The sequence below is a fragment of the Thamnophis elegans genome, chromosome 1 (genome assembly GCF_009769535.1).
Source record: "Thamnophis elegans isolate rThaEle1 chromosome 1, rThaEle1.pri, whole genome shotgun sequence".
Lineage (NCBI taxonomy): Eukaryota > Metazoa > Chordata > Lepidosauria > Squamata > Colubridae > Thamnophis > Thamnophis elegans.
Window position 1 is genome coordinate 39,617,983 of NC_045541.1, and position 18,942 is coordinate 39,636,924.

Here is an 18,942-nt window from a genome sequence, read left to right on the forward strand (position 1 = left end):
GCTGCCAGCAAAAATGGAGCTTGGAGCTCTGCCAGAAAAAAACTGGTTCGAAGTGCCTCTGTCAGTGGAAATGGAACTTGAGAGGGCCGCGTGAGGCCCTGTCATGCACCATTTTCACTGGCTGAGGCACCATGGGCCAGTCCTTTGCTGTTTCCAGGTTGGCCCCACAGGCCAGATCTAAGCATCCCGTGGGCCGGTTCTGGTCTGTGGGCCTTGAGTTTGACACCCCTGCCCTAAAGTGTGTACATATGTGAGAGATGTTTTTGCTGTCCCTGAAAGTGATTTTAAAAATATCCTTAAACATTTTAGCTCAGAACTACCTATAGGCAATCAGTAGCATGAACTTGAAAAAGTCATTCAATTTCAATGAAATGCAAGCTGAAATAATATCGGCCAGAAATTAAATCATGAACATTTTTTTTACTTTGTAATATGTCTATATATGGCTGGCTGACCAATCAGCCATTTATTTATTCATCTAACTCTCCACATGATATTTTTACCATGCCATGGAGATTGAACTGACCCCAGAATTTAGCAATAGCAGTTAGACTTACTTGTCCCAGCATAAGAATAGCCTCCTGACCATTTCTCAAGGCCCATAACCCATGATGCCCTTTTCTATCCACCTGAGCCCACCAGAAAGGCCACCTTCAACTGTCTTCTTCTGCTACCTGACAAAAATGGTGAGCCAACTTTGATGACTTGTGCCAGCTTGAGCAGCTGGGCCCTGTTCAGTGGTGGGATTCCATTTTTTTTTACTATCGGTTCTGTGGGCATGGCATGGCTTGGTGGGCATGGCAGGGGAAGAATACTGTAAAATCTCCATTCCCACCCTGCTCCAGGGGAAGGTTACTACAAAATCCCCATTTCTTCCAGATCAGCTGGAACTCGGGAGGCAGAGAATAGATAGGGGCAGGACCGGTCAGAGGTGGTATTTACCGGTTCTCTGAACTACTCAAAATTTCCGCTACTAGTTCTCCAGAACTGGCCAGAACCTACTGAATACCACCTCTGGTCCTATTCATCTGCTGCACTTCATTTCAAGGTAAGGAAGCACCTTCAGTCCAATTGGTTACTGTGTGCCACCGTATCCCTTCTTCTCTGATCACTGGTGATGTTAATTATTTTTCCAGGTTCACCAACGAAATAGTGAAAAAGCTGAGCTTTTAAAAAAAAGTTTGCTGATGAAACAGTGAAGCCTAGACTTCTCCTTATTTATTTTTAAAAAATCATGTGAAAGACCAGAACTGTGCCTTTCTAAGACAGAATCAGTAGTGAAATTATGGTGTTTGCTTGTTGATATTTTCCCAGTCCAGAGGGATAAAGAAGTAGGAGAATTCTCCAGTTAGGAACTCTGATTAAGAGTGGGCCAGAAAGGGCATCAGCCATTAAAGAGCATCAAAGCATCAACTTTGTCTCATTATCTAACCATCACTGTGGACAAGAGACAAAGGAGGGGAAATCTGGAAAGGGTTTTATTCCCCTCCCCACCATCCTGAGTGCTGAAGGCACTAAAGTTGGAAAGCCCACCACCATCAAATCAGAGATGTGCCCAAAGTAGTAAAATATCTTTGCTCTTGACTACCATAGGAGTACTAGTGTTTCTGTTCTCGTTGCTTCTCGTATGCATTTGGGGTTGTTCGTGCTTGTGCCTCCCACCCTATGTATCATTTTAGGAAGGACTTTGTCTGGTTGTCCATCTTCACTTTTTCTGTTCCTGACATAGCAATCTCTGTCTTACCCCCTCCGTGCTAAAACTGTTGCAGGGTGAGGGGAACTGCTTCCTCTGGAGTCTGAGTCAAAGGCTACAGCAGACAACATGAGATTGCTTTCCTCTTGTGGGATCTGAAGAATGACTGGTATTCATTCGTGGTGACCCAGATCTTAGAACCCTATCCCTTAAGTGGACAAATTGTTCACTTTCCTGCAAGGGGAAGAAACACAGGAAAGGTTTCTTCATCATCTGCAGATGGTAAGGATGTGTGTGTACATAGGAGCTTGGGGAATCTCATATTGTGATTAAAGTAAATTGAGAATGATTTGCAAGAGGGGAGATTGTAAGGTGGAAAAGCTGCAAATGTGAAGTCTTAAGTTGTTTTTATAGCTTTGTAACATTTTAAATATGGAGAAAAATTCCAAGAGTTCATTGATGGCCTTTGATTGGGACTCCCCCCACACTCAAAAATGCCCATCTTTGTCCTAAGGATCAGATTTAGAGTCTGGGGTCATTAATTCTAGTCTAGTGAAAAGAAGGACTAGGGGAGATATGACTGCAGTGTTACAGTATTTGAGGGGCTGTCACAAAGAAGAGGGGGGAAAACTATTTACCAAAAAACCAGAAGGCAAGACAAGAACCAATGGATGAAAACTAATCAAGGAGAGAAGCATCCTAAAACTAAGGAGAAATGTGGAAATCAATGGAAATCAATCAGTGATATGCCTTGCCTTCAGAAGTTGTGGATGCCCCAACACTGTAGACTTTCAAGAAGAGACTGGATAGCTACTTGTCTGAAATGGTATCGACTCTCCTGCTCATGCAAGGAGTTGGCCTAGATGACCTCCAAGGTGTTTTCCAACTCTGTTATTCTATATTCTATGTTCATTTGTAACATAAGGCCCAGGATGAATCTGGCCTGGTCAGCTTATCCATGCAGATTTGAAAGATATTTTATAATGTATATTGGGCTGCTGTTGATGACAACAGGAAAAACAGCTTCATTGAGTGCTTACATGAGTTGGAACCTCATTATTTTTAAGAAACCTTCCACGTCAACCAGACATCCTCTGAAGCCATGATGGTGAACCTATGGCACGTGTGCCACAGGTGGCATGCAGGTGGCATGCAGAGCCCTCTCTGTGGGCACACCAGCTGTCACCCCAGCCCAGCTCCACCATGCATGCACGCATGCCTCCCCCCAGCCAGCTGATTTTCAGGTCTCTGCCATGCATGCATAGGGGTGGGGCACATGCAGGGATGTGCACGTGCATGCATGGGGGGCACATGTGCAGGGGGCACTTGCATTGCATCTTGGGGACTCGCACGTGGCTCCCTCCACACCCCATTTAGGGCCTGGAAAGCCTCCTGCACCAACCTGGGAGCCAAAAATGGGGGCAGGGGGGTGGGGTACATGAGAAGGGGGAAGGGGATCAGGGGGATCACATGCGCATGAATGGAGGGCACATGTGGTGCGGTCGCATGCATATTGCATTATGGGTGTGGGCGCACACATGAACCTTTGGCACGTGACGACAAAAATGTTAGCCATCACTGCTTTAAAGGAACCCAACATTATTATACTCATGGAGAATCTTCTGCAGAGGACATTGTTTTTACTTCTCAAAAGGTTTCCTTGGAAAGGATTATCTGAAATCAGCTATGCTATCTTTAAATATCGATGGAAGATATTTCTTTGATCTTTTAAACATGATAGATGTCCTGATTTTTATTTGTTCTGTTTTAAGGACAGCATACTATTTTTCTTACTTTCAGCTCTTTAGTTTATTATTTGGTTTATTGTGGACTTATCTAACTTTATTCTTTTCTAACTGTACTGATGTTTTACATTTCTTTCATTTTTACCTAAATTGCTTTTTGAAGTACTGATCCACAAATGACATATAAACACAACAAATGCATAAATAAATGATTTTTTTTAAAAAAACCCACACACATATATAAATGTGTGTGTCATTATTATGACTGCCACCTCTAAAAAGCAAACAAATTCCAGTCCATTTGTCATCTTCTGCTACTTCTTAAAAAATACAGGAAGTGTGAAGGCTGAATCTAGTATGTGTGTTTATAGTGAGTTATTTTCTTTTCAAAATTGGTTTTCAATCAGACTGGCAATTCTCACCTAATTAAAAGTGTGAACGCTGTTATCTTTGGTTATTTTAGCATCTTCCTACCAAATGAAAACATATAGTAAAGGTGAACAAACTTAACAACCCATATAAAGTTTTACTGAAGCCAGTGATCACACTTTTGATATGTTTATTTATGCAATATTGTAAAAAAAGATATACTTTTTTTAAAAAAAGAAGATGCTAAAAACACCTTTTCTACTTTTCGTGCATATACTGTATATTCCTAAAAAATTACCACTCATTATAAATATTCTCAAATTCTGGATCTGCTGTACTATTGATAACTTTTGTAATCAATTGTTATGTCTCTGTAGTGTAAATGTAGGAGTGGACTTTGTGACAGAAATGCCAACATTGTTCAGTTTTGCATTTTGACTATGACTTGCTTTTGGTTACTGCTCACATTTGAATAGTGTGTTGCTTTTTTATACTGGGTTGAATCCCTCCCCACCACCTAAATCTTTATTGAGAGTTTTAATTCCCATAATATTTCAGCTATCAGGTATGCTGTACGCCAAACAAAGTGAAAAAGGAAACTCTTTACAATATGAGCAAATTAAAAAACTGACCTCTGAATAATGGCAGGCCAGTTATCTTTGAGAAAACATTCATTAGAAACTGGAAAACTCCTCTGTTTTCGCATAAGTACATAAGAGTATCATAAGGATGATTAGTTTACTTTATAAAAGCTTTTGACATGCTTTTTAGAACATTATCTTTGAAAAATGTCCACTAGCTGCTGACAAACTCTTCTGTTTTTGCATAAGTATATGACAGCATTGTAAGGATGATTTAGTTTATTTTATAAACGCTATTGACATGCTTTTTAGAATGACCTATTACTGTGTAATCATTTTTAAACATTAGATATTCATCAAGCTCTAATCAAATCATGAAAAGATAATCTTGTGAGGTCTTCAGAGAAATCTCACTCTGGAGTTGGTTACTTAATCTGTTATCACCCCTCAAATAAGGAAAAAAGCATTTTACTAACCCTTCATCTGTGGCAGAGATTTAGTAGAAAATAAGGAGGAAAAACCATTAGTGATTGTGAGGTAAAAAGGGTTTCGTAAGATGAGGAGAGAATTTTGAATGGTTTACTTCCTGCATGGTTCTATGCATCAAACAGTAAATGCAACCAAAGCGACACATGTCATCCTGGTGCTTAACCCAAGCTGAATACTGTATTAGCACCACTGCAGTGATGGATGCAAGCTACTGTCCACCCTTCTCAAAGTTTGAAGGTGAAACAAGAGTTCTTCTATTGTTTGTGAAGAGATACCTCCCATGTTTCAATCAAGACATAGTTTTTGTTCTAATTTGTTTGGCAGGTTCTGAAGCTTTCGGAAAAACAGCCAAGTCTGTCTGATGAAGGAGCATAATGAAGAGGGAGGGGGAAATGTTCTCGGCAATGAGAGCTCTGTCAGACCACTGCTTAATCATTTGAGATGAAGGGAAAAAAATCTGTCACTTGTACAAAACCTCAGATGTTCCTTTGAGGAGAGTGATCTGTAGTGAAGACTAGTGGGGATGGCAGCAGAAGAGAGATGCAGGAATAGATTAAGACTGATGGTAGAGGCCAGGGGAGATGGAGAGGAAGAACTCCAGAGGTAGTAAAGTTTGGCATTTTATGGCAGTGGGATCAGCAGTGGGATCAGCATTGAATCAGGACCAAGTCTAGAAGAAGTTGTAGAATTAGAGCACAGAAACAAGTGGTGTTGGCAGCAGGAGCAGGTGTGGTTGTAGATTATGACCAGAGGCAGAAGCCTGGATTGATAAAGGTGAGGTTCAATGATGGTACTGCAGCAATGGCAGTAGATTGAGGGTTTGGGGGACAAGACTGTAAATCAGTGGAGGAAGCTTTGATGATAAGCAGAGGGAGAATTTCAGAGCAATGACTGAGGACTACAAGAAGAGGCTAGAGAGACTAGAAGAGAAATAAAGACAGCCAGAAGAGGGAGATGAAGGCTAGAAAAGAAATGTCAGAGCTGGGCCACAAATATACATGCATGATGCATACACACACACACACACACACACACACACACACACACACACACACAGAGCAAGAAAGATAGATAGAGAAAGAGAGAGAGAACAACAAAAATAAAGAAATGAAAAATAAAGGAATAAAACATAAAAGAACTCAAAGATAGTGGAAGGACATTCAATCACTTCACAGATTCACCAAAGGATGCCCAGGAACAATGGAAGAACCACTTTTTAAGACTTTCCAGAAGGCTAACAGAGATGGAGCAGAGGGAATGACATTCCAGAAAGTGGAGGCTCAGCAGAAAAGATCCAAGGTCCCACAAGATAGGACTCTTTTACAGATGGGATTCAGAGTATACTACTTCTTCCAGACATGATGTAATGGGTAGATATAACTGGGAAGAGACGGTCCTTCAACTAACTTCATTCCGTGTCATGGAGGGCTTTAAAAGCCAAGGTTAGCACATTGAATTGCATTTGGAAGCAAACTGGCAATCAATACAGCTCAAAAAACCTGAGTCCCATAATGCTGTGGATGTTTTCCAAGGGGAACGACTCCATGTTGAGCATATTATATTAATCAATTCTGGAGGGTAACTAGGGCATAAGTGACAGAAACAGTCTGACAACAGTTCATAACCTAAATGGGCTTCTATAGTAGGGAGAAAGAGGCATATTAATTCAACAGGAATACCTGTTGAGCCTCATGGTCCAGGAAAAGGAGCAACTGGAACACAACACAAAGCTGTGCAAAGGTCCTCCTAGTCATGACTGCAACCTGCTTCTTGTGGAGGAGAATAGAATAGAATAGAATAGAATAACAGAGTTGGAAGGGACATTGGAGGTCTTCTAGTCCAACCTCCTGCTTAGGAAGGAAACCCTACACCTCTTCAGACAAATGGTTATCCAACATCTTCTTAAAAACTTCCAGTGTTGGAGCATTCACAACTTCTGGAGGCAAGTTGTTCCACTGATTAATTGTTCTAACTGTTAGGAAATTTCTCCTCAGTTCTAAGTTGCTTCTCTCCTTGATTAGTTTCTACCCATTGCTTCTTGTTCTACCCTCAGGTGCTTTGGAGAATAGTTTGACTCCTTCTTTGTGGCAGCCCCTAAGATACTGGAACACTGCTATCATGTCTCCCCATGTCCTTCTTTTCATTAAAATAGACATGTCCAGTTCCTGCAATTGTTCTTCATCTGTTTTAGCCTCCAGTCCCCTAATCATCTTTGTTGCTCTTTTCTGCACTCTTTCTAGAGTCTCCACATCTTTTTTACATTGTGGTAACCAAAATGGAATGCAGTATCCCAAATGTGGCCTCATCAAGGCATTATAAAGTGGTATTAACACTTCACGTGATCTTGATTCTAGGAGAGTCTAGGAGGACATCCAAGTTTTGCACCAAGTCTGTCTGTGATAGTGCAACCTTATATAGTATCAAAGATGGAACATTCCCAGATCTGGAAGGGTCCAAAACCCAGAGCTGCTCTGTCTTGCCAGGGTTCAGCTGAAGTCTGTTGTTACCCATGCAGACTCCCCCGCCCCCACCAGCCTCCAGCCATCAGGACAAGACATCAGTGACATCACTAAATTTGCCAAGGGCTGAGATGTATACTTACGATACCACACCCCATGGCAATGCTTGAGCTCACTCAGCAGCCTCATATAGATGTTAAACAGGAGAGGAGAGAGTATCAAACTCTAGTGTGACTGCTAGAGCTAGCAAATTTAAGTTACAAAAATTCAGATTAACACAGGATGGCAGCAAAGAAATGTAGGAAACCCGTAGCTGCCCATCTAGTAGGTCTTGTATGCTGCAGATATGGTATCTCTGTTGAATTAATATACTACTTTCTCCCCACTATAGAGGCCCGTTTAGGTTATGAACTATTGTCAGGCGAGAAGCATTAAATGGCACATTTTATCAACTACTACATTTGTCGGTAATCATCTTTTGGCATCGTTTTAATGCAGAATAGAATTTTTTTCACATGACAAAGTACATACTATTTGCATAACAAATCATACTAAATCATGTCAGGCCAAAATAAGTTTTCATGATGTCAATCCTGAATATATTAGCCCAAACGTATATTTCCAATTTGCTTAATTGGAGGCACAATTTCTAATCAACGCAATGCATGTCCCTCTGCATACATATGAACTAGCATGAATCTTAACAGCTAAATTTATGCTTTCGAGGCTCCAAGATATTTAAAACTATCCATCTCTGAATGATGTCATAGTTAAATGTTGAACCATGTTTGTACCATTTTGTATAGAAACAACTGCTAATGCATAAAATATAAGCCTGGAACAATTGGAGCAATACTTCAGGTCCTAGAATTCTTAGTCTTCTCTGAGCCTGATTGTTTGCTCACAAACAGGTAATTACCCAATGAACATAATCTGTGTGAGTGAGTGTGGGGTTTGCTGCTTGTTTGTATTCAGTAACTTGCCCAACCAATTTTGGTGTGGCTGTAGTTTCCTCCTTTGTAGTCCCATGATTGTTGTTTTCTGCCTGATTATTTGTCTACTGCTGATCCCTGCTTATTTGAATGTAGTCTGCCAAAGAGATGTGTTGTAGTTTTTCTGTTTCCTTCCTAGGTTTCTTAATTGTCTCTTTTGAATGGTGTGTAGATGTGGTTTATCTCTATGTGTCTATTGATCACTGATTAGTCTGAATATGAAGCTTCCAGGACTTCTCTAAGCATTTTTGGATTTGGTTTGATCTAAGGTGCTAATAGTTTCCCAGCTGAAAGTGGTTAAGTCTGTCCATGTACTGAGAGATTAAGGGGTTTTCATAATGGCTTCTCACCCTATTCTATATGACTTATGTTTACATCATTGGTATATAGTCTCTGTTTATGGACTGCATGTAACTCCCCGTGTGATTTTGCACACCCCAATCTTATTTTCAGCTGTTTTAGCCCCCCCCCCCATTCCTCTTTCTCCTGCCAACACAAGAAATGAAAACACCATAAGGCTCACATGCAGCTCTTGGCACCCCAAATATGTATCCATGTAGTTTTAATAACAAGGTACATTTCATAATTCTATCTTCATGCAAATCCAAATTAGAATGAGGTAATTGCAAATATGTTTTAATATGTCTGAGGAGAAATATCTGCATTGTCTGTCTTAAATATAAAATATTCCAAAAGAGCAACTGTTATAAAATTCAGAAGCTATACTGTATGCCAAACAAAGGTAAAAGGTCTGCCAAACATTAATTATTTTGATCAGGTTTAATCTGGCTCCTTTTCTTCCAATTAGTGTTTTAAGGCCTCAATGGCAAAAACCTCAATTACAATGATCTACTTGCTTTACTGTTTTCCATATCTCTATGCTTAGTTGGTGCAAGATGTTTTATAGCTAGCTTTTATGTAGGACCAAGTTGAGCCTGAGGAGGGGGTCGAATGTGTCATCAGTTTGGAGTCACTCCTCCCATAGGAGACCTAAGTCCAGACCCTTGAATTCCATTGACTCTTATTTAGTGCCAATTTTCTTGACTATTAGTAGATCATATTCTTATGTATATTACATTAGCATGTAATAAATGAAATGTTTTGAACTAAATTCCTGTTCCTGTTTATATGCACCTGACATTTCCCATCCAACTAACTTAAAGGCTATTTTTTTTGAGGTGACAATGCCATATGCTTCGCACTTGTCAGCTGAAATCCACTTATAAATAAATAACTATTCCTTGATATGACATCTTTCCTTTGGAAAACCTTTCTTCAGCTCATCCCATTGTTGCTTAGGTTCCAAATGTGATTAGCTGGAGCATCATGGAGGAGTTGTGGAGGTAAGGATGCATGTGTGCACTGCACGTGTGCTGTGCACGTGCATGTGGGGGACGCCAGGCCCCATTGAACCGTACCGGTTGCAACGTGATCCGGAACCCACCACTGCATGCCAGCCACATGACCATGGAGACATCTTTGTACAGTGCTGGGTCTTCGGCTTTGAAATGGAGATGAGCACCGCCCCCTAGAGTTGGGAACAATTAGGCCATATGTGCAAGGAAAAACTTTACCTTTACTTTACCACTTGCTAACTAATGGAGGAACAGGATTGTGGGTTTAGTGAATAAGATTCCAGAATTCAGAGGAGTTGTTTTGTCATCTAAAAGGCAGCATGCCTTTAAGACAAATTGGGCTACTGTACCTTCAGACTAGAAGATCCAGTCTTTAAGTGAGTCCTGAAACCAATACTGTTCTATACAGAACTATGTTAACAAATATTATTCCCAGATTTCATTGTGTGGCACTGTGTGGCATTATTATTGCTGTCTTTAGGCCTAGGCAATTCTGTTTCCAACTTGTTCTCCAGCTGTTGCTCAGTTCTCAACAATATTATCAAAGTGGCTTCAGAGCACACCCAGAAGTATTTATCAGAAAGAATGATAGTGGAAACAATAGAAGGTTCACATTTATAGGATTGGCATAAAACTTGTTTTAAGCTGATCTGATGACACTGAATTTGTAACACTTCTAATTTCTACTTCCCCCTTAAGGTTTGTTTAACACAGGCAATTTACATGCATTGCAGTTAAGAACCGTGGTGGCTTTTTAAAAAATCTGTAGCAAACAGCAACAAAATATGGAGAGAATAGCGCACTCAAAGATTAGCTTTATTTTCCTTATTCCATTTTCTCTTTGCTATTAATAAAACAAACCTTTATTTTAAAAAGAGTATTATGATCTCTGGTCAGTATATTTTTAATCAACATGTATCATAACTTGTGCTTTATGATGAATTGGGGTTTTCCACTTTTGGTGCTAGGGACAGCAAAAGGGCAGAATTCACTGTGTTCATTCTGCTCTGGAAATGTTGCACATATTTGTTGCAAAGTCGTGTCCAACCCATCGTGACCCCATGGAAAACTTTCCTACAGGTCTTCCTGCTCTCTACCATCCCCTGAGTCCCCTCAGGGAAAAGGGCGGCCTATAAATCCAAATAAACTAAATAAACTAAACTAAACTCTGGAGTCCATTTAAGCTCACACCTACTGCTTCAGTGACTCCACCTCATTCTCTGCCCTCCCCTTCTTCTTTTGCCCTCAATCAATCCCAATCAATCCCAGCATTAAGCTCTTCTCCTGTGAGCCCTTCCTTCTCATTAGGTGGCCAACGTATTTGAGTTTCATCTTCAGGATCTGGCCTGCTAAAGAGCAGTCAGGGTTGATCTCCTCTAGGACTGACTGGTTTGATCTCCTTGCAGTCCAAAGGACTCACACATATACATTCTACTTAACTTCGAACATTTATGCCATACTTGGAGCCTGCACACACATATACAAATTACATGCATACACATATAAAAGTATATATGCCCAAGAAAACCCTATCCATCAGAAGGCATGGATTAACACTTGATTTCTTGGAGTGGAAAGATGGGAAGATAGAAAATTAAGGAAACTATCCAGTGAGAGGATAGAATAGACTATAGTCCAGACTGAATGACTTTCAAGATATCAATAGCAATAGCATTTAGACTTATATACCACTTCATAGCTCTTTACAGCCCTCTCTAAGCAGTTTGCAGAGTCAGCAAATTGCCCCCAATCAGTGATGGGTTCCTACTGGTTCAGACTGGTTCGGCCAAATTGGTAGTGGTTTGGTGGCCTGGATTGCTGGAACCAGCATCAACCCAGGCTTGCCATGCCCCTGAACCAGTTCTCTGGTTGTTTTTCGGTTCTGTGTATGCACAGAACAATTTTAATTTTAGTGCGCTTGCATGTACGATGTTCACACAAGCGAGCTGGCAGCAGTGCCTGCCGGAACACACCCCTGCCCCCAATGATCTGGGTCCTCATTTTACTGGCCTTGGAAGAATGGAAGGCTGAGTCAACCTTGAGCCAGTCAGGAACTGCTGGCAGTTGGCAGAATTAGCTTGCAATACTGCATTCTAACCATTAGACCACTACAGCTCTTTGGCAAGATGTTGCCAAAGTCACTCAATCCAGACAGGATTTTCATAATCTGATTTAGAGTCATGATGACTTGAAAATATCAATAGCTATAGCACTTAGACTTATATACCTCTTCAGAGTGCTTTTATAGCCCTCTCTAAGCGGTTTACAGAGTCAGCATATTGCCCCCAACAATCTGGGTCCTCATTTTACCCACCTTGGAAGGATGGAAGGCTGAGTCAACCTTGAGCCAGTGAGAATCGAACTGCTGGCAGCTGGCAGTCAGCAGAAGTAGCCTGCGGGACTGCATTCTATCTAACCCCTGCATCACGGCATAGGATGCAACAGCCTAAACTGTAAATGCAAATATATGGTAAAAGCCAATAAAGTAACTCTAACTTGTCCCCTTGGGCAATATTAAAATTGTTTAATGGCTTTATCCATTTCTCTATCAAGAAACCTATTAAGAAACTTCAACACCACCACAAATTTCTGACAACAGTTATCATCAACTCGCACATACCAATCTTGCATATCACCAAAGGAATCATTTGTGTGTGTATGTGTATAAACCAAACACCATGTCCCTAATTTGTGTGTGTTTTTCTGTCACTAAATTACAATTATGAATAAGAAAGATCCAAACCATTTAAACATTAAGGGTGGATACTTTGAGCATTTTAGTAAATAATTGCTTCCAGCTCTCTAAATGATGTCCAATAAAGTGGAGAATTGTAATAAATTACTATCACAGCCAACTGAGACTTTTACATCCATTCTACAGAATTGGTCTGTTCTGCCAAATCAGTTGCCAAATCAAGATTAAACACCTTGCCATTGTTTGAAGCTGGCCCCTTCTTATAGCAGTGAAATCATCTTGAACTTCAGGAACTGGTGAAGAAGTAGGTAGTCATCTCTGGGTTTTCTATGTATTTCTTAAACAATGTGTAATATATCCTGAGAAAATAATCTGCAACCCTGAATATCCACTAACTATGGAATCCTTCTCAGTACCACTGTTAGCTTGGCATGCTGGGAGATCACATGTCTTGTGGGCTCTGAAAGGTGAAGCCCAAACATCTGAGAGCTACTCTCTACAACTGGAAGGCATGTAGAAAACCAGAAGGGACAACCCACCATCATTAACTCATCATGGCCAACTGACCATGGCCAATTTGCCAGGCCGACACATCATGGCCAACTTTTCACAGGACAACTCGCTGTGGGATAATTCAACAATTCAATTTAATTATTTAAAATAATTTAAACAGTATTTTAATTTTTGTCATTCACATTTCATTTTATTCCATTGACATCCTTTCTTTAATTATGCTATTTCTTCAGTATTAGTGTAACTCTTGTCCTGAGGCAAGTTGGCCATGGTCAGTTGGCTATGATGAGTTGGCTGTGGGAAGTTGCCATAGACTCATAGAAGACTGTCAACTTGTGAAGCTTTCCTGACCTGCTCCCAAGTTGCCTTAGGCAAGGGGATAGGAATCACATTTAGGACTGCACCAAGGAATTTACATCTCAGTCAAAAAGAGACACAGTCTACCTGGCCAACGTCAAGGCATTCTCCACAGCGACCTGCAATGGCTGGAGGGAGTGACTTCTATGACCCATAAAATTGTTTTGTTGGGGAATGTGACTGATGACACACTCTTGGGGGAGGGGGAAACATGGTCAGAGGCAAGGTGTGAATTGAATGAAGCCAGAGTTGGCTTCACCTATATCGTACCGACATGGTGCTCCTAATAAACAACTGGATTTTTCTGGCTTGAGACTCTTAATTTTATTAGGGTCTTGGTTGGAACCATGACACTGTCCTAGGATACTGGAGAATATTGGGTAAGATTTTCAGAAGGTCCATGTCAAAGAAGCATCACTGAAGAAACACAAGAATTTTTTTTTGGTGGGGGTGGGGGTGGTTTTCTTGTGAGCAAAATAAATAAATAAAAATCAAGATCCTCAAAATAACATAATTAAACTCTGCTATTGGTAGCTGAGAATGATTGGGAGACTTGCTGAATTTTGTTGATCTTTTTTTTTATCTAGTAAAAAGTAAACTTTTTTTAAAGAAAAGCAAATGTTATAAATCACACATTCCTAGCTTAACTTACTTGAAATGTTGAAAATTAATCTTTTTCTTAAATTTTCAATATTTTGAATGCCTTCAAAAGGGCAAGTGACAGATTGCTCAGTTCCATGCGGAACATTTATTTTTCCTTAGTGAGCATTTACTGACAGTGAAACATTTTTTTTAATGTACTAAACAATATTTTATTTGGAAAATTTTAGACAAGTTCCAGCATCACATGCCTGACAATGAATTATCTGATATAATTAATAAGAGAGGTCCAACATTTTCTGGATGAAATAAGGAAGCATTTTTCAACATGGAGCCAATCCATCTCTACTTAGAGACAATATTTTACTATAACTCTTGGATACCCTTTGGCTGTAATTTTATTTCCCAATAACATTTGACCTCTGGCTTTAATTGGAATGCTACACACTTATTAAACAATGTAATTAAAAAAAAAATCTTTTCAGAACTGTCTTCCCTGTTGAATTTATTAGTATGGAATTCAGATTACACAGTAGTTTATTAGCAGCTATCTGGCAGGGTTGTTAATGCATGACTGAAGCAGAGTGGCTGTACACCAGAATATGAGAAGGAAATGGGTAATAAGAATATGGAAGCTTGATTGTTTTTCAAGACAGAGGACTTGCATAAATGAACTGGCCCCAAATTCACTATCTGAACTGAAAAAGTTGTCTTGGCTCATGGTTTGCAGCCTGACTGCTTGTAGGAAGAAGATTCAAAAAAAGATCAAGATGTCAGGTGATACCCATTTTTAGGACTGTCCCTTTTTCATGTGTCCCATGCAGGAAACCAAATTAGTGCTGAATAATTTGCTTTCTCCTTGGCTAACTCTGTTGGTTTCTGTTGCTGTTGTTCCCCATCTTTGTCCATAGATTGACTTTCCCATCTTTGTCCATAGATTGATTTTCTTCTACTTGATGGTTGACAAACTAACAGGTTTTACATACTTTTGGTGTTTTTGGATAGTGCTGAGTGCTACATTAACAACAATGTAATATGCAGCACAGAACCAACCCTTAAGCTTGTCTTATCGAGGGATGAGAATCAAAGGAAGACAACATTACAGAGACACGGCAGAAAAAAATGTTGCTTAGATTTGTATGTGTGTGACACTGGTGGGATTCAATTTTTTTTTACTACCGGTTCTGTGGGCATGGCTTGATGGGTGTGCTGTGGCATGGCTTGGTGGGCATGGCTTGGTGTGGCAGGAGAGGATACTGTAAAATCTCCATTCCCTCCCCACTCCAGGGGAAGGATACTACAAAAATCCACATTTCTTCCTGATCAGCTGGGACTCAGGAGACAGAGAATATATGGGAGTGGGGCCAGTCAGAGATGGTCTTTACCGGTTCTTTGAATTACTCAAAATTTCTGCTACTGGTTCTCCAGAACTGGTCAGAACCTGCTGAATATCACCTCTTGTGTGCGCGCCACTGATTAGCATCCCAAGTAATCATTTAGCATCTTTTTCCTAATTGCACAAAGGCAACAGTAGCAAAATAAGCATCAGCAAGTAAGACAGTGAGCTTCACACCAGTATAATTTTCTGCCACCTCAAAGATGGGTGAATGGCTCTTCAGTTCAGTCTTGGGGAAAAGTTTTTATATTACATCATTTGCATTATGATATCATAATGAGCTTTCAGTCAAGGAGATATGGAGTTCAAGCAAACAAGTACCCTACCTACTTTGCTAACTTTTGTTAACTTAACCTGCTTTATTTCCAATCAATCCAGCAATATAAGACTTGCAAAGTTTTTAGCTTACGCGTGGGTGAAAGCTATCTGAATAGACATGCTTTTCAGTTGTCAGACAGCAATTGACTAAAAATCATGGCAAGGTTATTATTCTGTCAAGCCTTTTTATGAGTGATTGATTAAAAAACATTTTCTATTCAAAGAATCCCTGACCGACAAAGAGGTTCACTGAAGGAATATGGCTGCTCTTTACGAGAATGACATTTCCTGCCAATTATTGATATAAAATGTTAATTAGCATTGAAATGACTTTGAATGTAAAATTAACCTTGGCAGATTTCAGAGGTTGGTTATGTAAAGCTGGATTTGGAGGATAAAAGTTACCTGACTCTGAAGTGGCATTTGGCCCTTGAAATTAATGGCTGATATTCTTAATTGAAAGGTCAGTCTGAAAGAGCACAGTCCATCCAGTGCTCTTCCCATATCCCACACTTTGGTTTGCTTTATACATTATGTTGTGGTTTTGCTGAAAATGTTGCGTATAATAAACCATGGTAGTCTGCAAGCCCTGAGTTATAGCTCAACACATTGCCAACACATTGCTCAAACCTAGCAAGCTGAATTTTTATTAAGCAATGTTTAAGCAACTGTTTCTTAACACAATGGGGGAACCCAGTTACTGAGTCGAATGGAGATTATGGAAATACCATAATAATAAATGCTTGGTCTTTTTTTTAAACCCCAGTCAGTGTTTAACCTAAAGTTCCCCACTCTGGTTCTATGTGACAGAAATACAGAACTCATCTTCGGCAAAGAGAGACCAGAGAAATGAAATGCTCTTGAAAGCATTTTGGCACTTAAAGTTGAAGTTGCTCTTGTCATGTGTTCATGCTGACATGACACTAAGCCAATTTGAGAAAAGACTGAGATACATGGATAACATCTTCTGAGGTGTTCAATCTGCACTGCAGATTGTCACATCCTCCTCCTAATAAGCAATTCCTCTACAGTTGTACCCTCAAACCTACTGGGGGGCCCCCATAGACAGACAGACAGACAGACAGGCATGCATGCATATGTACGTACATGTGTGTGTGTGTGTGTGTGTGTGTGTGTGTGTGTGTGTGTGTGTGTCTGTGGTCATGTGGCTGGCATGACTAAATGGCAAAGACACACATAATACTGTTACCTTCCCACCAAAGGTAGTCCCCATTTTTCTACTTGAATTTTTACGTGCTTTCAAACTGCTGGTTGGCAGAAGCTGGGACAAGTAACAGGAGCTCACTCTGTTACACGACGCTAGGGATTCAAACCACCGAACTGCCGACCTTTCTGATCGACAAGCTCAGCGTCTTAGCCACTGAGCCACTGTGTCCCATATAATATAATCATAAGATACTAGATAATAAGATAATATCAGAATGACTATAATTTTTGTGCGGTAAATAGAAAGTCGTTGGTTTGAAACTCAGGAGAGATTTTGTTAACTACGTTTTTTCTTTTCATAAACCATTATATTTCATCTTGTGCTTAAACCACCCCTCTTCCCAAACCTTCAGTTGTGCACATACATGTATTCATCTTGTTTTCCCTTCAGGCACCTGAGATAGAAGCGATCCAACCTAGCTCCAGAATAGTCCATAGGTTACCACACTGGGTTTAATGTTTGAGACAGACAAAATATAAAGCCGGGTTTTTTTCTTAAATAATCTTAACATCCTAAATAATTTCATTTCAAACAATTAATTTCAAACTTTATTCAGAGTAATATGTAACAGAGCAAACATTCCTTGACTAAATTAATTGATTAATAGGAGGATTAATCCATTAATAGATGTTGACAAATTCTAAAACAATGCACCCTTTGTTACTAGTCCATATTCTGTTTTCCTTACTTTTGAAAAACCAGAAAGTCGAGGTGAAATTTCTTTTGTTCTCTGTACATTCATATGTCAAGGAAAGCAAATGTATGTTATTATTTTTCATTTTCTATCCTTGCCCAGGATTTAATGGGAAGGTTAGAATGCTAATGGATGATTGGATGGGAAACACATGGACATGTATCACTGGGAGCAAATGACAAAAGGTGTATCACAAGGTATTGATGCTAATTTGATGCCTTATGCACATGCCTTATGATATCATTGTCAAGAACCACAGAGGGAAAAATTACATTGTGACGTCATTTCGATGACATTGTGGCTTACAGAGAACATTCCTGTGGACATATTGTTTGACCACACTTTCACTTCTGTTTAGCAAGAAAGTTTTGGTTGCAAACCATAATTAAAAACAAAACAAAACAAGGAAACAAAATAATGTTGAAATCTCAAGATAAAGCAGAACATAACTAAATGAAACTTTACTGACTGATGCACATTAAAGTCAATTGTGATCAAAGAATTCTGTGTTAACTGCTGGTTCATATTGAGCAGAGAAGATTTAGGATAATCAAAGCTACAAAAAAATGATTTCACTACCTTTATGCAACTTGAAAGAATTCAAAATCAGGCAAAAAGTGGAAAAAAATGAAGCCAATGATAAGAGATCTTACTGACTTTCTAAACAATTTCAGACTGTGGAACCCTTCCTGGCTTGATTCTAGGGACTAAGTTGCAAGGTAATATCTTTCCACACTTTTTCTAATTAACATCAAGTTTGCAAATCTGTCAATTGCACTATATATAAAAAGATATTGGTGAGTATTGAATCTAATTCTGCCATATCAATTGTTATTTCACAGCACTGCTATTACCCTGTTTCCCTGAAAATAAGATCTCCCTGGATAATAAGCCCAATCGGGCTTTTGAGTGCATGTACTAAAATAAGCCCTCCCCTAAAATATGCATCTGCCATCCATGAGGAAAGGCCTTGCAGAGGCCGCTACTGCAAACCCTAACTACCACGCCCCTTCTCTTAGTGGCGGCCACAAAACGAGTGGTAGGCCCAGCAATGCTAGGGCTGGCAAGAGTGTGCCAGAAACAGAGACAGAACTTCTGGCCTTCTCTGGATCAGGTGATCTGTGGGCCGCAGGCTGAGGTTAAGGGGCCTCCTGCAGCTCAAAAATAATAAGACCTCCCCCAAGATAAGGCCAAGCACTTATTTTGGGGTCAAAAGAAAATAAGACCCTGTCTTATTTTCAGGGAAACATGATAAGTGGCTATGACCTGCCGCGTAAATTCAGATTCAGTCTGACACAGTACTTATTCTCCTAGTCCAAATTGTAAAATGCCCAATTACTGTAGGAGCAGAGCCCAAATAAAATTAATCCTTTTAGTCAATTTTTATAGAAAAACCAAAAGTAATGTCAGAGATATTTTTTTAAAAGATTCTGTTGTAATAGGATAAAACTTGCAGAG